The 27,021-nt window shown below is 39.0% G+C and overlaps 1 protein-coding gene across 20 annotated transcripts in view; it reads left to right on the forward strand.

Moving 5' to 3' along the window:
- Positions 1–27,021, forward strand: part of Spop (speckle type BTB/POZ protein) — an 80,892-nt gene that overhangs the window by 26,330 nt on the left and 27,541 nt on the right. For 8 of the 20 annotated variants that reach the window (XM_039085596.2, XM_063268721.1, XM_008767968.3 and 5 more), the window contains one exon: positions 17,378–17,428. The exons of 6 other annotated variants lie outside the window; for them this stretch is intronic. The gene's annotated coding sequence lies outside the window, so the exon portion shown is untranslated. Of the gene's footprint in view, positions 1–15,296; positions 15,440–17,377; positions 17,429–17,710; positions 17,827–27,021 lie in introns of those variants that run through there. 6 more of the 20 variants (XM_063268722.1, XM_063268713.1, XM_063268719.1 and 3 more) reach the window with 3 other exon arrangements.

Here is a 27,021-nt window from a genome sequence, read left to right on the forward strand (position 1 = left end):
GACAGAACTGCCCTTTCTTGTGGTTGGTAGAATTCACAATACAAAGTGTTTGTTTACCTGCTCTCTGAATAGAAATGTGTTTTCTGGGGCTGGGGATTTAGCTCAGTGGTAGAGCGCTTACCTAGGAAGCGCAAGGCCCTGGGTTCGGTCCCCAGCTCTGAAAAAAAAAAAAAAAAGGTGTTTTCTGTCAACAGCGGTACTTCAGCCTTACAAACAATAGACAGTACTATAATCACATCTGCTGTAGTTTTAGTTGAAGTTTGTTCACTTAGTTCACAGTTTGGCCTATTTGTTTTAGTCTAAACCTCACTGAGTCTTTTACTTTAAAATTTGTTTATTCCCATATTCTCCCTTCTCTGGCCATCTTGAATGGATAGATACTCAGTGAGGAATTACACTGGAAGTGTGTATTATTACATTTTGGAGGACAGTTATTTTGATAAATTAGTTATCAAACAGTGTGCCAAGACTCCTGGGCCTCCTTATAGAGTGGTTTGTTAAATTGTTTGTAGTAGCAAAACCCTGGAAATGATCCAGCTGAGTTAGAAGGGAGTTCTGTATAATCATTAAAAGGAATAGGTGTGCCTGGCACGGTGGCACAGTCATTTAAACCCAGTACTTGGGAGATAGGCAGATCTGTGTTAGAGGTCAGCCTGGTTTACAGAGTGAGTTCCAGAGTAGCCAGAACTACAAAGTGGGACCCTGTGTCAAAAAACGAAACAAAATAAAACAGCAACCCCCCCCCAAAAAAAACAAAACAAAAAACAAACAAGAATTAGGAAGTATGTGCCTGCAAGAGATATTTGCTGACACAGAGCTTTTGTTTTTGTTTTTATGTTTTTTAACTTAAAAATTTTTGCTGCTTATCATTTTTATTGGTGTGTACATGCATGTCTGTACACACATGGAAGTCCGAAGTCCATGCGCTGAAACTGGTTGCCCATGTGGGGATTGAATCCAGGTCATCATGCTTGGTGGGCCTCTAAAGAGGGTCTCCAAAACTTTAACATTTCTCCCTTGCTTCTTTCTCCTCCCTTCCTCTCTTCCTTCCTTCCTTCCTTCCTTCCTTCCTTCCTTCCTTCCTTCCTTCCTTCCTTCCTTCCTCTCTCTCCCTCCCTTCTCTCTCTCTCTTTCTTTCTTTCTTTTTCTCCTTTCTTTTCCTTTCCTATTTTTTTTTTAAGAACAGAATCTTGCTATATTCCCCAGGCTGGCCTCAAACTCAGTTCTCCTGTCTCAGTTCCCAAGTGCAGGGATGACGGAGATTACAGATCTGTGCCACCATCCTTCCTAGAACTTTTGAACCATATAAACTGCTTTTTTTTTTTTTTTAAGTTTTATTTTAAGTAAATGAGTACACTGTAGCTGTCTTCAGACACACCAGAAGAGGGCATCTAATCTCATTACAGATGGTTGTGAGCCACCATGTGGTTGCTGGGAATTGAACTCAGGACCTCTGGGAGAGCAGTCAGTGCTCTTAACCGCTGAGCCATCTCTCCAGCCCTATAAACTGCTTTTTTTTTTTTTTGTTTTTTTTTTTTTTGTTTTTTTTTGTTTTTTGTTTTTTTTTCAGAGCTGGGGACCGAACCCAGGGCCTTGCGCTTCCTAGGCAAGCGCTCTACCACTGAGCTAAATCCCCAACCCATAAACTGCTTTTTATACATGTCCTTTAAACATGTTTTTATAATATTTCTAAAGTAGCACAGAAAATTATAACTGGAAACCAGATGAACCTTAGTTTCTGTCTAGTCTAGATTTTACTGTTTTTATTTCATTGCATATCCAGGGTTGAATAGATAGTCTTTGGGACTGTCTTGTGACATTCTTACACTGTTGCCCTTAGTTTAGAAAATTCAGATTTAGGAATGTTATGTGTAAACCTGCAGTAGAATTCATTTTCAGTAGCGTATGAATAGATTGGCAACTTTTGGTTTCTTCCAATTTATCTTCCAAGTTTATTTAACTAATGACTATTTCCTGTTTTTCGAAGAACTAATAAAATGTTGGTGTACCTCTTCCAATCATGATAAAATGGTATTAACTCCTTCCTATGTTTTATAAGTTTAAGGGACTCAATTGACCCCTTAAATGTAAATGCACTTATGAGATCCTTGTGTATTCTTTGAAATGAGATTTGTCTAAAGTCTAGTACTTCCTTTTTTATTGAACTAGCTAACTAGTTATTGAATAGTTAATTGATATTATTAATTAATATTAGTTAATAGTTAACTACTAGGTAGTTAATTGTTCTAAATTTTTAGATTAATTTTATGATCATTTTAGAAATTAAATCTCATATACCAGGATGAATATTCTCTGACATTTTAATGATTTGCTGTTTATAAGTAAATGCTTTAAAAGATGTTAGGAAATGTTTAAGAGGAAAAATATGTTTATATAGTGGAGAATCTCTTATTTCTTGAAAATACTTATTCTTTCAACTATAACTTGAATCTTTTTCTACTTCTTCAAAGACATTTTCAGTCCATGCAAAGCAGGGAAGTGCATATGGTGAGGTAGGTAGCTCAATATAGGACTAAACATTCAGATTACACTCAATAAATTAAAAAATATTTTTTAGGGGGCTGGGGATTTAGCTCAGTGGTAGAGCGCTTACCTAGGAAGCGCAAGGCCCTGGGTTCGGTCCCCAGCTCCGAAAAAAAAAAAGAACCAAAAAAAAAATATTTTTTATCATATATGACTATTTTGTCTGCCTGTATGTCTATGCAACATATACATGCCTTGTGCCCAACAAGGCCAGAAGAGGACATAGGATTTCCTAGGACTGGCGTTAGAGATTATTGTAAGTGGGCATGTAGGTGTTGAAATTGAACTGGGGTCCTCTGTAAGAATAGCCAGTGTTCTTAACCTTTGAGCCGTTTCTGTAGACTTCAACAGATACTTTTTTATGCTCGATTGACTTGAGCATTAGGAACACTACTAATTTTACTATTTACTAATTTTACTATTTACTAATTTTACTATTTACTAATGTTACAATTAGTTAGACTTAGGATTTAAAAAATCGGTTTTGTAACTTTACTGCTAGTAGGGGTGAGAAAGACTTTTATAAGACTTAAGTAAATCACAGGCCTGTCTCAAATGGGAACTCTAAATATTAATATTAATTTTCAGCCCCATATTGAGCTACTAACCTCACCATTATGCATTTTCCTACTTAGCATGGACTAGAAATGTCTGTTAATAATATAATTTATATAATAATAATATAGAAATCATTTGATTTAGCTGATAGTATGATTCTGCCTTGAAAAAGAGTTTTCAGGGGAAAGCCCTTTAACATCTTGAAGATCAGAGTCAAACTATGTAGGTGCTGTTTTAATCAGTAATGATTAGTTGTTGTAAGGGGAAAGGGCTACTGGGGTCAAGGGCAAATAGATTTCCAAATAGGATAATTCCATATCCTTAGGGAGTAATGCAGGTCATAAAGCTGCCTTAGTTCTGTGTGGCTGTGACTGAGCAGTGGGTTGAGCAGCCTGACTTTTGACTTAGGAACAGTCACATTCAGTGAGACTGGAGAGCTAGGATGGCAATGTCAGTGTTGCATTTGTTTTCTGGTTTCTATTTTTTTTTTTTTTTGGTTCTTTTTTTCGGAGCTGGGGATTGAACCCAGGGCCTTGTGCTTCCTAGGCAAGCGCTCTACCACTGAGCTAAATCCCCAACCCCGTTTTCTGGTTTCTTTATAGCGTCTTTCCTCACAGTGGAGAGAATTAGCTTGGCCCTTTGTACTCCATGTGATGGGAAACCAATACTTCACCAGTCTGTGTGATGCTCTCTCATTTACTCATCGTCACTGGAGCCAGTGTTCTTGGCTGCAGCTGAATGGTCATCATCACCGCGTTATCTTTCACGTGCTGCCTAACACACCCCTTTCCTAATAGAACTGTATTTGGTCTCAGCTCTGCTATTGGCTTCAGTGTCAATGTCACTTTTGACAAGACAGTAAGTTGCTTTGGAGTTCAACTTCTCGATCTGTAGTACAAAATTATGTTTCAGAGTGATTTTTTTTAAGTATGGAGCCCATTTTATGTGCCAAGCACAGTATAGAATACACTGGGTCTAGTGCACTTCCCTCAGGAGAGTAGTTGTATTCAATACGAAGAACTTCCTTTGCTTACTTCAGATCAATTTAGTCTTTTACTTCTGAAAAATTAGTATTAGTGAATTCTCTCAATTTTCACTTTGTAAGATTGTTAAAGCGGTTGATTCAAGAGGGAGAGTCAGTTTTCTTTACAAACATGGTACAGGATGGTTCTCATGCCCCAGGGGATGACCCATGCCTGTGTGTATATGGACAGTACTAATTGGATCCAGTGGGTTAGGAAGGGAGGGAGGATGGAAGGAGAGAAGACAGGACAGAAGAGAAGGGGGAGGGGAGAGGAGGAGAGGAAGGGAGAGAGAGGAATATGAGTATGAACCTAGAGGTATAATCCTCCAAAATGCTCATGTTGCTACCTCTCCCCGGCACTCTATTTCTATACGCAGTCTTTATCCAGTGTTGTTGTCATGTCTCATTATAATTAGCTGTTTTCTCTTTTGAGACAGAGTATCACTAGGTAGCCCTGGCTTCCTGGAACCCACTCTTTAGCTCTGTAGAGTAAGAGTCAGTGATTACAGGACTAGAGAGAGGACTGAGCAGGTAAGACCAGCAGCAGAGGACTAGGGTATTATTTCCAGGATCTATATGGTGGCTCATTCACCATTTTTAACTCCAAACTCAGGGGATTTGATGCCTTCTCTGGTATTCTTGTGCATGAGGCATGTATATGGATACAGACATACTTGCAGGCAAAATATGCATACACATAAAATAAAGATTTAGTGGTCAGAAAAACTAGTCTGCATCTCCTTCCTCCCTGTTTTCAACCCTCCTTCCATTCTTCTGTGGTGGGGGATGAGGCCAGGACCTTTGGAATGCTAGGCAAGAGCTCTACCATGGAACTGTCCTTAGCCCTAATCTAGTGATTTCTCTTCAAGTGGAGGGGGACTCGGAGAGTGTGCAGAGGTGCACTTCCCCTGCAGCCTATCATAGAGTGCTCTATCCTTAGAACCCAAGGTGGAAGGAGACTCCTGAGAGTTGTTTGACTTCCACATGCACACTGTGGCATGTGTGCCCCCCCACACACACTATCAGAGAAGAGCAGCAGCAGCTGAAGAAGCCCCAGCACCCTAGCTGAGGAGCTAGTCATTGGCAGTTGATGGCTTCTGGAGGAGGAGGAGACTTGGTTTACTTTACAAGCGTAGCCTCTGGTGTATTTCCGCTCAGATGAAAGGGCATCCTGAGACATGGGAGCCCAGGAACCACACAGCTCTGAGAGGAAGCCTCCTCAGCAGAAATGGTGCAGCTCCGAGGGGAGGGGATCCCCAGCTGAGCTGAGGAGCTCAGGAGCCTCAGCTCTACTTTTTCACTTCTTCCCTTCATTGCTTCTTGGCTTCTTCCGATGAGAGGGTCACACCAGACAGGAAATCTCATGAAAGAGATTTGTTGTAGGGTCCCGGGAGAGGAGGAATGAATCCAGGGATGGCTGCCCTCTGCTCCCAGGAGCGGACAGTGGAGAATTGGCAAAGGCCAAGGTATATATAGGATTCCTTAGGAAGCAGAGCTTTTCAGGGCAGAGCTTTCCAGATGGAAGACTGGCGGGATTGCAGGTTCTGAGCTTGGGACCTCAGGGACTAGTGGCTCTTTCCATGCCCCTTTCCTTGGGCCTGTAGATTAGGATGAAAAGTCTGCAGGCGGCTTTAGCTGAGGCGCCATCTCTGTGGAGCTGCTGGGGAGGCTGGAGTGGAAGTGCTGACACTGTGGACAGTTCCTTTGGGCGGCTCCTTTGTAGGTATTTCACGATGGCCTGCATTTCTTTGTGCGTATGGACAGCACTGATTGGACTCTGGGTTAAAAGAGACAGATAAAATCTAGAGGCAGAATGATGATTTTTTAAAAAAAAAATCAGAGCAGACCTAAATAATTGTATTTAAGAATTTTCTGAGATTAAATACGGCCTAGGGTTGGACACAGTGGCATGCAGCTGTCTTCAGCTACTCTGGAAGCTGAAGTAGGAGAGTCACTTGTCCTTGGGAGATTGACACAACCTATGCAGCATTGTGAATCCCTGACTCAAAAACATACTTACTCTGGATAATAAGTCATGGCTTTGTTTTAAAAGTTTATGACCAAAGTAACAAGAAAATCCTGTTGGATGCCAAAAAGAAAAGAAACAAGCCACTGTATAAAAATCAGCATTTTCTCAGGAGAGCCTCAGTGCCCTCTCTACCCTGTTCTCAGTTCTCTTGAAACAGAATTGTTTTGTTGCTTTTCCTTTTTGTTTGTTGATATAGAGTCTGACTACATAGCTCAATCTGTCCTTGAACTCTTGCCTCTTGAGAACTGGAATTATAGGCATGTGAACCACACCTGTCTAGAATGTCATAGCTGCACCAAGAAGATGGGTTAGGCTGTGGACGGTAAACAGCACTGTGGGTTAATACACATGAAACAAATCATCCAAAGTATAGAGACTGTTATTTCGATTGAGGCTAGAAAGTCTTTATATAAAAAGGACACTTTTACCACTACTAGCTCCTTTCTTTCTACCCCTTAAGGGGTGACTTGAGTTAGTAAAAGGAAGCTAGCATTGAGCCAATGTGGTGATGCACACCTTCAGTCCCAGCACTAGAAGAGCTGAAGAAGGGGAAGCTCTTATAAGGCCAGTCTGGTCTACACAGTGAGTTCCAGGCCATTCAGGACTACCCTGTCTCAAAAAACAAAACAACAAAAAGGAGCTAGCAATTTAAACGTCTAGGAAAATGGTCTTTAAGGAGCTTCTCAGCAAGGAAGAGAGAGCCAAAGGCCTGAGATGGAAACAAGCTCGGCTTGTTTATAGAAGGCCAGTGGTTTTTAGTTAAAAGATGGGCAGAAAGGGTAGATAGGCCACAAATTTAATATAAGCTGGCCTCCCATATATAAGAACCCTATAGGGTCTGATAATAAAGGCTGATTTTTATTTTAAAAGTGGTGTGATCTGGTTGGCATTTAAAAATGTTTACCATGGCTACTTTGTAGAGAATAGGCTGAGCTACATACAGAGGAAGCTAAGATAACAGGAATTAGGTAACACTGTTCAGTGGAGAGAGCACTGTGACTTGGACACAGTGGATAATAAGGAATAAAGAAGCCTAGTGAATGGAAGGACTTGATAATGGGTGGGATATGCACATATAGGGATTTGGTCTGAGCAACTGTGTTGAAGTTAGTGGCCGTGTTAATGTTGGTCATTATGCTGGATGCCATAAATATAAAGAACTGTAGAAACTCTGCTTTTTAATTCTGTAAGTTTTGGCAAAAGAATAGTAGGAGTCTTTAGAAGGAAAGTTACTGATTTCCTAGAAACAATAGACTATTATTCTGATAGGTTGGAATAGTAAACATTTTATTTCAAAGAACTGATGATGAAGTGTTAATATGCAGAAAGTTATTCTGAAAGAACTTGGTACATAGTATCTGTTCTTAGCTGAAGGTATAAACCTAGTCAATAGCTTACTGATGTCTCCATTAATAATGATACTCAGAATTCACTAGAACCTAAGACCATTTCTAAAGAGTTACCACTTAAAAATGAAATTGAGCCAGGCACAGTGGCACATTCTAGCAATGAGGAGGCTAAGGCAGAAGACAAAGAATTTCAAAGCCATCTTCAGTTACATAGAGACCAGCCTGTGCTCATAAGATCCTACTTTAAAAAAAAAAAAGAAAAAAATCAAATCAAATATCAAGCTAGCATATTTAAACATACTGTCTGTGAGATATTTTCCCAAATTTCTACATGTCGAACAAAAGACATGTTCTTACATATAACCTTATGTAAGGATCAGGAAGTCAAGGGATTAAATTATTAGATTAGTAGTTAAAAGGCTTGTAGTCTAACTTAAGCTGCTTAATAACCATGTGACAGGCCAGCTGGGAAGCCTATTTCCTTGTTTGTAAAATGCTTGTTTTGCATGCTTCACCAAGTTGGTAAAAATCCCAAATAAGATCATGAATGTCAGAGTGCTTTGAAAATAGACTGAAGCCACTTAGCACTGAGTGCAGTTCTGCTTTTAAGGGAGCCCTTCCATTGCCCAATACATGGAACTAAACAGGTCCTCGGAGGAGACCAGGAGGATGAATGAGGTAGGGATACATAGGTTGTATCACAGCTCTGAATTTTGAAGTTATAGATTGTACTATAGTGGTCAGTTGTACAGACCTATTCAGGTTTGCTTTGTGGTTCATAAACAAAATGACTTGTAAAAGACGTAACATGGAATTAATTGAATGTTATAATGTACAAGTAAGTTTGATTCCACCCTTACTTGATAATCAGAACTTTACTTCTAGTCTTGTTGCTAAAATGAAGACAGCAATATAAGGTTATTTTTTTTTCTTACTTTTCCCCCTCTTCTCCCTTTATCTTAGATTTAGGCTATGAAATGGAGTTTTATTTGACTTCTTTAGAATTATATTTTTGTTCAAGAAATGAAAAGTACAAATATGCTAGAGACAGAACAAACAGAAAAGGCAAAGGAAGAAGAAATATTAGGATGAAGAAAGATGTAAAATCTTTCAAAGTAGTCTTCCTCCCTCACATACTAAAATTCCAGGTCATTAGAAGAGGAGGGTTAGTCTTTTTTTAGAGTGGCATGGTAGAGAGGGGTGAGGAGGGGCTCTGTGAAAACATTCCCTACCGAAACCAAAAGCTTTTTGGAGGCCTGTTGGGTTACTAAGCAGTACTTTTGTTTAAAAAGCACTTCCTTACTAAAGTATGAAGCCAGTCTCTTTGCTTAAGTCACCCAGTGCTACATTATTTCTGTCACTTACAGGAAAGGAATTTTACTAACAAGGTTTTCACTAATGAGATCTGCTTAGATTCATTGACTTCGTAGGTGTGATGGGGCTTCATTCAGACTACATTATTGTCTATTTAAAAGATTATTTTAGCTTTTCTAATTCTGTTTCCCCTGAATTTTGATGAAAGCCCAATAAAGATCATGAGAAATATCAGTTAAAGAAGTCATCCTTAGTTCCTATCCTTGGTCCACAGAAAATGTAATACGTATCCTTTCTGCTGTAGTATACGTATGTATATATGTACATGAAATTGTATTGCTTTATGGGTTCATCTTCATATAATAAATTTTATATAGATATGTAAGTACTTATGTATCTATATACACATATGTATACTGTACCTATTTGAAGATTCTTTTTTTTTTCTTTTTCTTTTTTCTAGACAGGGTCTCTATGTAGTCCTTGCTGTCCCGGAGCTATCTATATAGACCAGGCTGGTCTGGAACTCAGAGATACCTCTGCCTCTGGCTCCCTAGTGCTACCACACTTGGCTAAAGATTCTGCAACAATCACTTCTTCATTTATTCTTATTTCCTAACCTCTATCTATGTTGGTATACATATGCTTAGCCATTTATATTTTGTTTGGTTGGTTTTGAGACAGGGTCTTATTATGTGGCCCTTGCTGGTCTGAAGCTTTTTTTTTTTTTTTTTTTTTTTCCTTTTTTTTTTTTCGGAGCTGGGGACGCTTTTTTTTTTTTTTTTTTTAAAGATTTATTTATGTTTGCGAGTACACTGTCACTATCTTCAGACACACCAGAAGAGGGCATCAGATCTCGTTTCAGATGGTTGTGAGTCACCATATGGTTGCTGGGATTTGAACTCAGGATCTCTGGAAGAGCACTCAGTGCTCCTAACCTTTGAGCCATCTCTCCAGCCTGGTCTGAAACTCTTTAAGTGGACCAGGTAGCTTTGAACTCAACAGAGACCCACTTGCCTCTGCCTTCTGAGTTTTAAAATTAAAGACATGTATCACCATGCCTGGCCTTAGGCTTCCTGTTCTAATGATATTATTTTTATTTCATAGTATCACAACTATGTTATGTTAATGGTTATTTAATTTGCTGTTACAGACAAAATGTCAAAGAACATAGGTCACTCTTTTTGTCTGTGTGTGTCTGTACGTGTGGACGCCTGCTGCTCCCTTCTTTTTCCCTTCAGTGGTTTAAATTTCTTTGATTTTCTTATCTAAAGTTTCATTTGAGTTTCCCACTTATTCCAACACCCTATAGTTATTATTTGAAACAGGAAGAAGAGTGAAGAGAACCTTTTATAATTTGTAATATTTCTCTTTTTTTATTGGTATGAAAGGTGCTGAAAATTTCTTTCCTTATGGACCCTTTATAGAATTTTATAATATAGCTTTACATTTTATTTTATATTTTATTATCTTAATCTATATCTTCTCATGAACTTCTTTATTATTAAGATTTTCCTCTTCTGTGTAAACTAGGCTGGTCTTGGAACTTGTGATGATTTTTCCTGTTTCTACTTCCTAAGAGCTAGAATTACAGGCTGTACCACCATGCTGATTTTAATACTTTTTACTCAGATAATTTAGTTCACCAAATGTGGGACTGTTTAGTGACCTCTGACCTGGTCTGTGCAATTCTTGTGTTACCTCAGATATTCAGTGTATCTCAGTCATAGCTGTTAAACTACTGGGCTTTCACAGAAGTAGAACATAAAAATACAGAGTCCCAGATGTTAGTGTTCTTTCGGATTTGTTCTTGTCTTCGGATATGGTTCAGGTCGTAAGTACCAGGGTTGGAAAGTATCTCAGATCTAGATTTAATCTCATGTCTGTCTGGATGAGGTATTCCCTCAAAAGTACAGATGCAGTGAGGCTTGCTGTCAGCCTGTAATTCAACTGGGAAAGTTGGAGAGTTTTAGTTAAATAAACCAGGCTATAGTGCTGAGTCTACTAAAATAGATGTCTCATGTCATTGACTAGGCAGTTTTATTTAGTGAACGTTCTTCCTATGCTGTGATAATCATGAAGTTGGAATGGAATTGGTAACCTGTTCTTTGTCACATCAACTCCACATTTTACATCTTATATTGTAAAGATTTGTTTGTTTATTTATAAGTTGCTTAACTATATGTATATGTGGATATGTGCATGTGAGTAGAGCCTTTGGAGTCCTGAGTTATCAGATTCCTCTGAAGCTGGAGTTACAGGCAGTTGTGAGCTGCCCAGTGTGCTTGCTGCAAAACAAACTTGAATCCTCTACAAAAACACTACTTGCTTTTGACCACTGAACTGTTTCACCAGCCCAAAGACATGTTCTTGTCTTAAATCTTCTTTAGAACACTAACACTATGGAGTTTTCTTTCTATTCTAGAAATTTATATGAATCTCTTTTTAGTCAAAATGTTTTTTTTTTAAACTACAGTCACCCTCTTGAGCCGTTTGATCTGGATACATAACAGCATTTATTATTCTGTGGAAATCAAAATATAATATAAATTTTTTTCTTCTTAAGGATCAATAAGATGGCTCAGTGGATGACAACAGTGTATGAGTTTGTTCCCTGGCGCCCACATAGTTAGGAATAGGACCCATTCCTTTAAGTGTCCTCTTCACATGTTCACTGTCATGTCCATGCCTACACAGGAAAACACACAAGAATAAATTAAAAAAAAAAGAAGAACTTTTCTTTGTGCTAGACAAATTGTCTTTGCAGAAGACCTGGGTTCAGTTCCCAGCACCCAAATAGTGGGAACCATCTATTAATTCCAGACCCAGGGGATCAGTGTTCACTTCTGGCTTCTGTCAGGTACAACACACACATAGCACACATACATACATCTAGCCAAAATACTTCATGCATATAAAATAAAAATAAATCTTTAAAAATATGGTATTTAAAAAACAAAAATTGGAGTTTGAGGCCAGCCTGGTCTACAGTATTGTTCCAGGACAGCCAGTGCTATACAAAGAAACCCTGTGTCAGAAAAAGGAACTTTTTCTTTCTTTATTATTTTGGCTTTTTGAGGCAGAATGCCACTATATGGCCCTGGTTGGCCTGAAACTCTCTATGAGCTCACAGAAATCTTGTGTCTGCCTCCCAAGTTCTGGGATCAGAGGTATGTTCCACCACTTAAGGCCTGGATATTTTTAAGGTTATATGTTGTTTACATATTTATTTTTAAAAATATTTTATCTTATAATAAAAATAAAACATGCTCAGTTTTTACAAACGTAAAAATAACAAAAGGCACAAAAGAAGCCCTGTTGTACATTGTCAGCTGTTCCCAGAACACGGAGCTTCTTTACTCTTTTTGCCCTCAAGGATGTTATCACTAAAAGCAGGTAATTTACTTTGTTGGGGGGAAAGATAATTATGCTTTCATCAACGTTCTGGACATCTATGTTCCATTAACATAAACTGCATAAACCTAAAACTTGTTAATTAAACATTGTTAATTTTGGGGCTGGGGATTTAGCTCAGTGGTAGAGCGCTTACCTAGGAAGCGCAAGGCCCTGGGTTCGGTCCCCAGCTCCGGAAAAAAAAGAACCAAAAAAAAAAAAAATTGTTAATTTTAAGATGCTGGAGAGGTGGCTCAGTGGTTAAGAAAGAGTACTGACTGCTCTTCCAGAGGTCTTGGGTTCATTTCTCAGCATGCACATGGCAGTTGACAACCATCTATAACTAGTCCCGTGGGATCCAGTGTCATTTTCTGTTGGGCAGACATAAATACAGATGAATTATCTGCTTCCATTAAATAAATAAATCTTTAAGGCCAAGTGTGTTGGCACACACTTCCAGCATTTGGAGGCAGAAGCAGGCAGATGTCTGTGTTCAAGGGCAGCCTGGTCTCACAGTTCCAGCACAGCCAGGCCTACACAGAGAACCCGTCTCAAAAAAAAAAAAAAATTGCTAATTTATAAAGAGGTAATTTTTTTTGTTGTTGTTTTGAAACAGGGTATCCTTATGTATTCCAAGCTGGATGGAAGCTTTAGCCTGTCACCCTTAGTAACCTCAAACTTATCCTCAAGCCTCATCTTTCTCTGTGCTGGGATGATAGGCATATGCTACCAAAGGAATGTATAGAATGAATACTGTGACATCTCTAAAGGATAGAAATTCAGAAGGAAAGTTGAAATCATTCATTTATTAAATAGGTCTGTTTCTGGCTTTCCATGTGCCAGACACTGTCTAGGTGCAGCAACAAAACACATGAATCCGCCTTTGTACAGCTCGTTTTTCAGTGAGAGGAAACAGACTGCAAAAATTGTAGCATGCTAGATGGCTTTATCTAGTATAGAAACAGTGAGGCAGGAATATGACTGTGACTGGGAGAGAGGAAGGATATCACGGAAAGCTCTCATAGAGATGGTGACAATTAAGGAGGCAGCAGTGGCAGGGAGTGTGCCCGATAATCTCTTGGGGACTGGAGAGCATTAACCAAACTGCAAGAGCAAAGCCCTGAGACAGGAATGGGCCTGTGCTGTGAGGAAGTTCAAGGGAAAGTGGCATGACTGGGACATAGGGACTTAGGAGATGTAGTGGGGGCCGAGGCCATGGAGGTCATGGAGGTCATGGAGTGCAGCTTTGCAGGCTCTTCAGGCCTTTGTACAGACTGTGGCTCTTACTCAGAGTCAGATGGGGAGGGGGCCTGGAAGTTCCCACAACCACAGTGACATTCTACAAAGCAAAAAACAAAAACCCATTATGTCCTGCTTTTGCTTTTTTTTTTTTTTAAAGTTTGTTTCTTATATAATTGGAGTAATGGTTCCTGGTGTGTAGTCACACTTACTAAATTTCAACATTTATGTCAAGAGAGGAAACTCCTGAAGTAAAGATCTTAGGTATTAAAAGTAAGTTTTAAGTAATATGATAGGATATCAGCCTATAAATATTCTTAGGTGACACTGCTTTATTACCAAGTTCTCAATCCTCAGTTATCTTTGAAAAAAGATTTAAAAAAAGATGAAGTCGAGGCCATGCTCTATGGAGACCTTTGTTCACTGTTACATAGTAGAGGGCAGCTGGATAGCTATATACTGTAGTGTCACTTTAACAACGTGTGTTTCAAACAGTTTTATTATATATTATGACAAGAAAAATACACAACGCATGATGTCCTAGTTAGCTTTCTGTTGTTGTGATAAACTGCTCTAACCAAAAGCACCTCGAAGAGGAAAGGGTTTATCTGACTTACAGGCTACGATCTATTATCTGGGAAAGCTGAGAGGCAGGAAGGAGCTCAGAGCAAGGAACCTGGAAAGATCTGAAGCAGAGACCACAGAGGAACATTGTGGAACAGCTTTTTCAGCTTGCTTTTGTAGACAACTCAGGACCGCCTCTCCAAGGGTAGTACAGCCCACAGTGGACTGAACCATCCCATATCGATCAATAATTTAAAAAAATACTCAAAATATGCCCACAGGCAGTTCTGGTGGAGACAGTTTCTCAGTTGAAGTTTCCCTGTTGATTCTAGTTTGTGGCAAATTGACAAAAACTAACCAGCACATAAGGCTTTATAGTTCAAGGATTAAGTGTTTTTTTTTTAAAGCAAATAATTATATAATCATCAGTTAAATGCCTAGAAATACATCAGTGCCTGCATCAGAAGAACACAGTGCCTGGCTAGATCTTAACTCCTACCATCGTTTAGAGAGAACCAAGTCTGATATGGTGATAACTATTTACTTAACCTTTGTCACAATTTTATCACTCAGGTTTCATGCCTACTTTGTAGGTTTTTGGGGGTTTTTTTACACTCCAGATTTTATTCTCCTCCTGGTCCACCTCCCCAACCCTGACCGTTCCATATCCCACACCTCCTCCCCGCCACACCCCCAGTCTCCACAAGGATGTCTCCACCCCACCCACCCCTCCAGACCTCTAAACTCCCTGGGACCTCCAGTCTCCTGAGGGTTAGGTGCATCTTCTCTGACTGAACCCAGACCTGGGAGTCCTCTGCTGTGTATGTGTTGGAGGCCTCATCTCAGCTGGTGGATGCTGCCTGGTTGGTGATCCAGTGTCTGAGAGATCTTGGAGGGGCCAGGTTAATTGAGACTGCTTGTCCTCCTATAGGGCTGCCCTCCTCAGCTTCCTTGTACTTTGATTTTGTTTGTTTTTATACACATGGAATAGTGATACAGTGTATATTTTATGGGGTTTTTTTAGAACTCAAAAATATATCTGTGACTTTGATCTATGCTACATAGAACTGTAGTTGAATCTCATTGTCCTACAACATACTTTAAATGAATAAACCATAATTTATTTATCCATTCCATGTTGTTTCTAATACTGGCACTTAGGAAAGTTGCTACACTACTCACACATGAGGGTAGACACAAACAGGAGTTTTTCTAGGCCACATATTTGGGAGTAGAATTGCTGGATCTTCAATATAATAAACTATCTTATATACACACACAGGATGCCTTTAATCTCATCATTCAGGAGGCAGAGGCAAGTGAATCCTTGAGTTAAAGACCAGCCTCGTCTGTAGAGGGAGTTCCAGGACAGCCAGGTGCTATGAAGAGAAACTCTGTCTGGGGAGAAAAAAAATGAGTTGACAGGTATATTAACTATCCTGGTCTGAGCACTGTACATTGTACACAAGTATTGAGATGCCACATTAAACTTTATAAATGTATATTCTTTTGTCAACTTAAAAGCTTTTAAAATGAAACTTTTTTTTTTTTTTGGAGCTGAGGACTGAACCCAGGGCCTTGCGTTTGCTAGGCAAGCGCTCTACCATTGAGCTAAATCCCCAACTCCATTAAAATGAAACTTTATTATAGTTTAATTTATTTTGTGTGTATACGTGTGTGTGTGTGTGTGTGTGTGTGTGTGTGTGTGTGTGTGTGCGTTGTGTGTGTGCGCTTGTGCTATGGGAGATGTGTGGAGGTCACAGGATAACTTGGCGACAAGTCAGTTTTCTCCTTGACCTCCAATTCCTTGGAGTTGAACTCAGGTCACAAGGCTTGGAAGGCATGTGCCTTTACCCACAGAGCCATAAAGTTGCCAGCCCAATTTAAAGTTTTTAAAATTTAAATAATAAATTATTTGCCAAATAGTGGCACCTACTTGTTTTTATATCAGCACCAAGTCTCAGTTTCTTTCTGCCTTGCTTGTAGTGTCAGGTTCTTTAGCTTTTCCAGTATATTGAGTCTAAAGATGTTAGTTCTGGAAAATTGATGACAAACCCCAGAAAGCTGAGGAAAAGTGAGGAGGAACTAAAAATTTTCACTTGAAGAATCACACATACAAACCAGGAATGGTGGCACACACCTTTAATCTCAGCATTCAGGCATCAGAGGCAGGCAGACTCAGGTGGATCTCTGAGTTTGAGGTTAGCCTGTTCTACATAGTGAGTTCCAAGACAGCCAGGGCTATGTAGTGAGACTCTGAATGGGGGGGAGGGGGAAAAATCACACATATTCAGGGAATTTTCATTTATGATAGTTGGCTAACTTCTGCCTGGAAGCTAGTACTTAAAGGCATTTCTTTTCCTACCTTTGGGATGTCAGAAGCTTTGTCCCTTTCACTACTTCCATTTCAAAAGATGCCTTGTTCAGTGGCGCTCACCAAATAGTTGTTGAATGAATTTGTTCTGACTGCTGCTCTCTTGATAGAACTTTGTGACATTTTTCTGAGTTTTGTGTTATGGGCTCTGACTGATTTAAGCTGTCCTACTTTAGCATCCTGTTTAGGGCGATGGCTCTTCTACTAATGGTAGCCACATTTGATTGTTACCAAGATCTGTTATGTTCTACTCTTAAGGGAAATTAATTTGAGTCAGTGTGTTAAAGTTCACATGCACATATTTGAGAGATTTTGAAGGCCAACCAGTAAGTTAGTTACATGGTATTTATTTCATTTTCCCATATGATAGGAAAGTAGATTCTCCTTTTTCCTGTTTTTGCCTAGGTTTTGTTCCTAGAAACCCAAATCCTGTCTTAGGATGTGATAGATTTTTAGAGCAGTCGTGCTGCAGACAGCAGCCAAGATAACTTGCCAAGCTTCAGTAGATAGCTTCTTTTCTCCTTTGTATAATCAGTATTAATAACCTGGTCATTTGTGGGCTCCTTCTTGCTATTTCCTAAAACCATTGGATAAATAACTTCATTTAAATGTGTCTTGCTTTAGTATAATTTAGCCACATAGCACCTTTAATAAAGGAATATTTTATATGTTGTAATATTTTCTCAACAATATTGACATGAGATGAGTGATATTTTATTTTTTGCTTATAAGCAAGAGTATTAGAACCAACTATGGTTTTCTGACTTTCGTTTTTAGTGTACTCTTTTTGAGAACTGAATATGAATTAGATCGTTCAGGCCAGAGATATTAGAATAATAATTTTGTCTAGTAAGTCCTTTTACCAGTCATTTCATTGCAAATATATCATCTGATTTTTGTGAACTTTTCACTTTTAAGAACAGCAAAAGTAAGACATGTATGAGACTCAGAATCTAGTTAAGCTGACTCATCATCTCTGTTTCCAACAGAAATTTCCTGCTAGACAAGAAAAATTAGAGTTTTCCTACAGATTTGACTTGGTGAGTTTTATGTAGTTTTATTTATACAATTTAAATGAAAGGGTAAAACAGAATGAGATAAGTAGAAATATTTACCATGACTGAAACATGCATATCTTTAGTGCAAGCTACTGTTTGATTTTAGTGCCTATGAAAGGTAAAGCTGAAGTCATATAAAGAAAACATCTGAATTTGGTTTTCTTTTTAATGTGTGTGTACTCGAATGTATGTACATGTGCAAGCAAAAGTCCAGAGGACAATCTGAGTCACCCTCAGTAACAGTATTCATCTCCTTTGACATAGGGCCTCTTGTTGGTCTGGAGTTACCAATTTGGATAGACTGGGTTCACAAGTGAGTGCCGCCATGCCTAGCTGTATGTGGATTTTGGGGATTGAACTCAGGTCCTTGTTCTTACAAAGTAAGCATTTTATCAACTGAGTTGTCTCTCCAGCCCAACCAGAAAACATTTTTGTGACTGATTTCAATAAAGGTCTTATCATAAATATCCCTAATGGGAACTAACCAGCACCTTTAGTCTTTTCTGGTGACTTTTATATACTAGGAAAAGATTATACATACTAATGTTGGAAGAAGCAATTATATTTTGATTTAAAAAAATTTTTTGATACATAGTGACACTATATAACTGGCTTCAAACTCAGCTTCCTTCTGCCTCAGCCCTGTCAATGCTAGGGTTATAAGTATATAACAAAAGTCCCAGCTGGGTTTAAATTTTTAATTAAAGGATATGGAAACAGTAGAGTAAGGGGAGCTCCTTAGTGGGTTAGAAACACAACTGACAGTGTGATAGCTTTTTTAGTCTGTAAAAAGAAGTTTGAATTTTGAGCATTTTGCCTTTTTATACTGTCCTTTAGAACTCAGCTCTTTAATATTGACTTAAAATCTTGCTACCAAAATGACTGCTTTCTTAAAGTGTTTACTTTGTGCTCTGACATTCTCTTAAGGTAGATATCCTGGCCAACTTTCCCCTGTGTGTTTTTACTTTCTCTTTGACTCAAGAATTTGGAATACATGCTGGAGACTAAAAACTTCACATAGTTCATTGCCCGGATAGACTTGACTCTCTTTATCTATCTCCCAGTGCTGGGGTTTCCAGTCTAGGTCTCTGGCAACACTTTATCAAAAGAGCCATCTCCTCTGAGTGTTCCCCTATATCTCTCCCCTTTCCTTTCTCTCTGTTCTGACTCCTTCCATCCCCGACACCCACACCAATATAGAATCTCTCTTATTCCTGTCCTCAAATGATGTGACTGAGGGTGATCTTTTAACTACTGGTTGTTTTGGCTTCCACTTTCCAAATGCTGAGATCATGGTCATGTACCATTATGCCCTGTTTATGTGGTGCCAGGACTTAAATCCAGAGCTTCCTGTAAGTTACGCAAGGTCACCACCTGAACTCCATGCCTAGCTTAGGATTTAGTTATTCTAAGAAGGAATTGATTTTCTATGTTTAGGTTTTAAGTAAGATACCTTGCTTCACTTAATAAGAAGATATTTTAGTTAAGACCCTAAAGGAGATGACAGGTCTGTCTCTCCCCCCCCCCCCCCCCCGCCTCGTGCACGTGCGCACACACACACACACACACACACACACACACACACACGAGGAAGGCTGGGATGGTAGCTCTCTGATAGAGTGCTTGCTTATCATAGTTGGAAGGGGTAAGGGCTTTTCCTTTCAAAAAATATTTCTGAGCGAAATTGAGTTCCCTAATAGGTTGTAGTGGTTAATGCAGAACATAATGGGTTGCTTTTGTAGTACGGTAAGTCCTCTGGAGCAGGTGAGCCTTTTCTTCTCCAAGTTTTTAAGTCCACATTCTATATCTCAGTACTGATTCTGACTCTTTTATGTTCATTCCTTGGGCCCCCTGACCAGTTTTTATTAGCAATAAATATTTTAAATGGCTTCTTATAAGGCCAGGGGATAGATACTAGGGGGTAATAGACAGCTCTCTCTCTCTCTCATTCTCTCTCTCTCTCTCTCTCTCTCTCTCTGAAATAATTTCAATTTTTTAATTCCTTGTGTGTAGGGGCTGGCACCCTCACACAGAAATATATACAGGCAAAATACTAATACATATAAAGTTAAATATTAAAAAAAATAGTTCCCTGCATTGCTAGACATACATACATGATATTAGAGCTAACCTTTTTTTTTTAAAAAAAAGTATTCATTTTTTGTTTGTTGTTTTTGTTTTTTGAGACAGAGTTTCCACTGTGTAGCCCTGACTGTTCTAGAACTCTCTATGTAGATCAGGGTAGCCTCAAACTCACAGAGATTTGCCTGCCTTTGCCTCCCAAGTATGTGGGATTAAAGGTGTGAGTCAGCACTGCCCAGCTATAATTCAATAGAAGAAAAAGTATTCCTATGTGTAGGTGTTTGTGTCTATGTGTAAATATAGAGACATAAGTGCAGGTGCCTATGGAGTCCAGAAGTTCAGAGCCCTCTCTGGAGTGGGAATTGCAGAGGGTTATGAAGCACCTGAGATGGGTGGGTGCTGGGAACCAAACTTGGGTCTTTTGTAAGAGCAGTATGACTCTTAGTTGCTGAGTACCCTGTTTATTGTTTATAAAGTTTTAGGTCAGCCAGCAAGATGGTGAGTGAGTAGGGAAAGAAGGAAGGAAGGTGGGTTTATGGACCAAAACCCCCAAACTTACTTAGACTTAAAATTGTGATATTTTTAGTTTTACTTCAACTATGCCTATAAAAACCATACAATAATCTGTTTTCTTTCCCATTTGTCTATCTTGTGTGTGAGGGTAGCTCACGTATGGTGAGCTTTGGAAGTAATAACTAATATTAAGGTCTATTTAACCATAGGTTTTTCTGAACCCCCCCACCGTGTATCTCTTCTGATAAATCTCTTGATTTTTTTCCAGCTTTTGTTTAGAGTAAGTAAATTTTCCTCACTTAGGAGAAAAGTTTTTGACATGTGAGAGATGTTCAAACCTTTTCCTTTGCCATACTTGCTTACTGAGATCTCAGAAGATTTGTCCATCCTGATCGTTGGAAGTAACACATGGTTTTAATTTACGAAAACTGAATCATTGCTTATTGTTTGATTTTGCCTTTCTACATTTCTAAAGATTCCTTTCTTTTGGAACTTTGAAGTAAAACAGCCCCTTTATATGCAAATTTGTTTCTTGACTTGAATGATTTGAATTTGTGTTATTCCGTTTTAGACATCTCCCAAGTGACAGATTTGAAAGTGAAGTGTGGAGACCATATTCTGATGTGCTGATTTTTGATTGTTTTGTTGTTGTTCTATTCTTTTTTCTAAAGAATTATTTATTTAATAATTTTATTACATGAGAACACTCTAGCTGTCTTCGGACATGCCAGAAAAGGGCTTGGATGGTTGTGAGCCACTGTGTGGTTGCTGGGAATTGAACTCAGGACCTCTGGAAGAGCAGCCAGTGCTCTTAACCACTGAGCCATCTGTCCTGCCCTTTTTTTTTAAAGCAGCTGGTAGAGTTTTTCTTGCCAGCAGGAGTTCTGTAACAAAGCAGCATATCACCTGCCCAGGGCTTGTTTTGGACATGTTTTATTCTTCTGGATTCCTCAAGTAAAGATGTATTTTTTTCCCTCATGTGCTGTTATATTTCATGTACTTTGTTTCATAGATATTTCTGCCTAAATTAAAAAGCAAAATGAAATTCCATAAGTTTTCCTGATATTTGTGGAGTTTTCAGTTCTACAAGGTAGTTAAATGGAATGTCGTTTCCAGGACAAGCTTCTGGATTCAGAGGGTAGATAGATGCATTGCCTTCTCCCAGCATATATTTTGAGGGTAGAAGATGATAGCCAGTTTGTCTATATCAGTAACTCTTCAAATGATGGGTAGATCTTATGGGAAGAAGATTACTTCCAGACCCTTAAATTGGCAATAAAATTGCTTGATTTTTATTTTAATTAATTAATTTTGATATCTGGAAAAGTTGTGCCCAAAGTGAACATTATTCCGTATTTTATCCTTTGACTTGGCTGCTAGATCTCCTTAGAGATTAGGACAGTTTGTGGTTATTGAGGGCAGTAAGGCTGTAAACTCCCAGCATATCCTGAAGCTTGGGAATGAATGGGGACATTCTGCTGTTAAACAGTTGTATTTTGGGAAGGACTTGATAGTCTTTCATATACCTTCTTCTTCAATGCTAACCTAACTTGAAAGCATGAGTCCTGCCAGTCTATTTCTGTAAAACTCTAGCTTATAGTACTGGATAAGAAGGAAAAATATTGCTTAAAGGTACTGACTTGTACACTGAAAACCATCTTTGCTTCAGAATTTTTTGCATATACAATAGTTTGAAAAAACTTCTTAACTCTTTTTGGGATGAGAGTCTCACTATGTTGACTAGGCTAGCCTTGAACTCCTATGCTCAACTGGTTCTTCTGCCTCAACCTTCCAAGGAACTAAGTGAGAATGGAGTCGTACACTGACATGCCTAGGTTTGAACCTTAATTAAACGAATACTTAGCTATACCAGAAAAATAGTCTACATCTTAACCTGGTTTAGGAAAACTTAGTTAAGTGTCTAGACAGATGTGCCTCCCATTGTACATATTTGTACACATTTAACTTGATCATTTTATTGGAATTTTATTATATAGAATTCAACTTGAAATAACTTAGATTTAGACTGACACCCTGCCTGTTACTGTAAGCTACTTTTTTTTAAATGTTCATCTTACCCCAATGATCTTTTCTTTTTTTTTAATTGTTTATTTGTTTTATGTATGTGAGTACACTGTCACTCTCTCCAGTCACACCAGAAGAGGGCATCAGATCCCATTACAGATGGTTGTGAGCCACCATGTGGTTGCTGGGAATTGAACTCAGGACCTCTGGAAGAGCAGACAGTGCTTTTAACCCCTGAGCCATCTCTCCTGCCTATAATGCTACCTTCTTTGTGGATTTTTTTTTTTCCTGTTGTTGTTTTGTTAATGATGAGGTTCTCACAGTATAGCCCCATGTGGACCAAGCTGCCCTCAAATTTCACAGAGATCCACCTGTCTCTTCTTTTTTTTTTTTTTTTTTTTTTTTTTTTCCCCAGAGTTGAGGACTGAACCCAGGGCCTTGTGCTTGCTAGGCAAGCGCTCTACCACTGAGCTAAATCCCCAACCCCCTACCTGTCTCTTCTTCCAGTGGCCACCTGTAATCCCAGCAGACAGAAACAGGATCCAGGAACAAACTGGCTCATTAGACTAGTCAGAACTGGCAAGTTTCTGGGTTCAGTAAAAGACCCTGCCTTAGTAAACAAAAGGGAGAGTGATAGAAGATGCCTGACATCAATTTTTGGCCTCGACACATGCACGTATAAGAGCAGGTTCACCTGAACATACACACATGCACCCACTCAACATGTGAATGCACATCCATGCATTCATGAATATATGTATGTATATATGTATATATATATATGTATATTATGTTTGTGCCAGAATTTGGATATCTATATTCAGTCAGTAGTTCATGAAGATTAACTTACTAAGTAGAAAACACTAAGGGAAGATATATCATAAGAGTCCAGCTATTCAACAACAGGCTTATGGAACAAATATTTATTGAATGCCTGTCATGTCACCATGGAGACAACAGGGAGATGTTATTCTTCCATGCAACATAAATTCTGATGGAGAAATATGGAAATACAAGCAAGATAATTTTAATTACTGACAATAAAGAGGAAAATGAGGTAATATGGTAAAAGAAACAGGCTTAGAAGTGAGAACGGCCCCAGATTGGGTGGTTAGGGAAGAGATCTGTTAGGATACTAGTTTTTAATAGGATATCTAAAGGACAGGGAGGAGTCATCTGTGAAAGACCTGGTGGAACCAAGTGCTGTGCCTCACGCCTCTAATGCCAGTACTTGGGAGGCTGTGGCAGGAAGATGACAGTGAGATGAAGGCCAGCCTGGGCTACAGAGTGAAACACTGTATCAACCCTTGTCCCCATGGTAGGGGAATTGAGGAGAGAAAGCTCGATGGTCTGAGGATAAAGTTCATGTGCTTGGTAATGATTTGTTCCAACAGAATGAAAGACTAAATAAAGCATATTGATTGACAAGAAATGCAGGCATGGTTATGATGCAGAGAGGCCGTGGTAGTCAGGACAAAATGCTGAAGAAGTTATGTCTTGTCTCATTTGGATTAAAAATGTATTATTAAAGGTGCGTGTGCGTGTGTGTGTGTGTGTGTGTGTGTGTGTGTGTGTGTGTGTGTGTGTGTGTCAAGGTAGGTAGGTAGGTCAGTCTCAGATTTCTTTCTCTATTGTTCTCCATTTTATTTTATTTTTTTGAGACATGATCCTTCCTGAACCTGGAGATCAGCATTTGGCAAGAGTAGCTCAACAATAGGCTTTGGGGTTCTACTTGTTTCTGCCTCCCCAGCACTGGGATTATGCATGTATGTTACCAAACTCAGCTTTTTATGCGGGCGTTGGAGATCTGAGCTCAGGTCCTTATTCTTTTTTTAAAAAGCTATACTCAAGATGATCCCTGCCCCGTGCTGCTGGACTCAGGCAGGCTGAGCACCCTTGAGACAATTGACACCCTTGCAGCCCGAGCACCCCTGAGATGATATCAGGCAGGACATAGCACTCCTAAGACAATCCTAGATACCCAGAGCCCCTGGGTGCCACTAAGATGAGCAAGTAAGTGGTGGAGAAAGAGAAACAGAAGGATGTGGACACAATGAAGAGAGGCACAATGAACTGAGATTTGAAGGTAGTGAGGAACAGCCTGATGTGAGGAGATAGTGGTGCTACCTTGCCATGGTGAGGTCCAGGCCCATGCTGTCAATGAGAGCCATGTCCAGGTCTGTGGCCCTCCATTAGCAGGAATCTTTGAGCACCAAAGGCCAGGTAGAAGTCCCTGGTGTGAGCTAGACCTGCACCTTGCCGGGGCAGTGCTGGAGAGCACACACCTGGTGGTGTGGGTGCAAGAGAACTGACAGGCTGATCAGCTCAGCTACCACACAGGCCCAGATTCAGGGCTTTGAGTTGGCCCACCCCAACCTCTACCCTATCTATAAACTGCTGGAGAGCAGAAAGGGGCGGGTCCTGAAGATCCAAAATCACTAGATTGCCATGACACAGGGGAACAACAGGAGTCCTGGTAAGGATCCAGCATTGATTATGTAGCAAAATCCAGAAGTCTCAAGCCAGACCATTGACTGATTGCAATGAACTTGTACAAGTAAAGATGTGTGTACAAAAGGGTATACTGTGGGACACACTGACACACTGCAGCTTACATAACAAGATTTCTTTTTCTTTTGGGAGGGAGGTTGCAAGGTTGGAAGGCAGATATGAAGGGAAAGGGAGATGAGTAGGATTGGGGTGCATGATGCAAAATTTATAAAGAATCAAAGAAAAGTTAAATAAAAAAGCCAGAATCTAGCTTAAGGCATGGAAATCCATTTATACCTCAGGCCCCTCTACCCTAGGAACCAGCATTGTTACATTGTTTTCCTTAGTAAAAGCTGATCTAATTAGATCTTCCTCCTTCTCCTGGTATCATTTCAAATTCTATGACATCTTCCAGCACCATATTGACAAAGTCATCAAATCCTAGAAGTATACCAACAATTTCTTTATCAATTGTGAATAGCTGATCCTACACACTTGCTCTAGCCACAAGACTTGCAACAGGTTTGTGATTGCAGTGGCTACCATGGGCATGCGGGATGTAGTTGCCTTTTTTTCCCTAGATCTATTTAATATTGCTAAGTTCTTATATAGGTACCTAAGATTTTTAAAAATGAAAACAAGACCAAACAAAAAAGTTACAATCTTGTAAGATTGTACAGAATATGAACTGGATAGACATACAAGAAATCGCAACATTTCCCTTGCTGAGTGAGATCTCTCTTCACAATGCTTTTAGTTTCATTTTAAGAAGTGTCTCTACATTAAAAAAACAAAAAAAAACCCAAAAAACCAGTAATATTACATTAGATTAGGCCAATCATACAAAGGATTTATTTATAACAAATATTCAAAACTCATTCAAATATTGCAACAAAAGATGTCAATATGACCTGCCATAGCTGTCTCTAAGATAATGAGAATTATTACCTCCTGGGATGAAGATGCTTGAGCACAGTAACAGAAGAAACAGAACTCTTTTTAGGTCACATTAGCCTCTTGAAAGTGAGTATACCCAAGTCTTTTATACTTTTTTTTTTAAATCAACAATGTTTTTGGCATCTTGTATTTTAGAGAATGGAAGTGTCTCTCGGGTTTAAAATACATGTGGCCTTGGGAGTTTTCTTTAGAAACTGTATAGGTCTTTTTTTTTTTTTTTTTTTTTTCTTTTTTCTTTTTTTTCGGAGCTGGGGACTGAACCCAGGGCCTTGCGCTTGCTAGGCAAGTGCTCTACCGCTGAGCTAAATCCCCAACCCCGAAACTGTATAAGTCTTTAAAGAAAAAAAAAAAAGGTAGGGGTAGACTTTTTAGAGTTCTTACCTGTTCTCTGGCAAAAACTTCTGTTCGTAGCTCACACTCCATTTCTAGCTCATTTGTGCTGGGCATTCTGTTATACCACATGGAATTGACAACACAAACCTACTTTGGCACATAAAACAAGTTTCGTGGTTCAACTTTGTATCTTCGTGATCTTATTCCTGTCATTTTAAGGCTGATGGATATACAACTAACTCAGATAGCATGTAATGAGAATGTATGAGATATATGTCTGTGTACATTGGTTTATTTTAATTCTCTGGATGAGTAGATTAGATTGCTGAAGGAATGCTTATGAAAGATTAAGCAGAGTAGTTGCACAAACTGTGTGTTTACACAGTTTTCAGAGATGCTGTATCTTAGCTCAGTGAATACCACACATCAACCATTGGCTTTTCTGTTTACTGTTAATGGCATCTGTCTATACCTGTCTTGAAAGAATTCTGATTATATAAGAAGTTAGCCCAAATTAATTATTGGCTAACCCCAATTAATTAGCCCACTTGATACCTGTGTTTCTAAAATGAAGGAAATTATAGCCATTTTTTTTTCTTTGAAAAAGAAAGATATAAATTCATACTGACCAAAAGCCTCATTGTTTTAGATCTGGGATTCAATGTTACAGGCTAGGAGTTTGGACCTATGTTTATCTTTTATCGAAGAGAACAAATTACTGATTGATTGTCATTAAATCACACATCTGATGTATTTAGTGTTCTTTGAAAGCCTGCCTTAGAGATCTGTCAAAAAGAAACAATAAGGGTTGGGGATTTAGCTCAGTGGTAGAGCGCTTGCCTAGGAATTGCAAGGCTCTGGGTTCGGTCCCCAGCTCCGAAAAAAAGAATCAAAAAAAAAAAAAAAAAAAAGAAAGAAACAATAAAAACCAGAAAAATTGACTAATGTAACTAGATAAATCTTTTAATGGTCAAAGTATTTTTACTGAGTGACTACTACCTTTGTTTCCAGACACCATGCTAGATGGTAAAGGGATGGATGCAAAGAACAGATGCAAATTATGTTACCGTCACTTTACTGAACTGTGTAGACTCAGTTTAAATATTGTTTTTCTACTATAGCATTCAAAATTCCTCTGCCTTCCACAGTTTAACCTTGTTAGAAATCATATGGTA

This window comes from Rattus norvegicus, chromosome 10 (genome assembly GCF_036323735.1).
Source record: "Rattus norvegicus strain BN/NHsdMcwi chromosome 10, GRCr8, whole genome shotgun sequence".
NCBI lineage: Eukaryota > Metazoa > Chordata > Mammalia > Rodentia > Muridae > Rattus > Rattus norvegicus.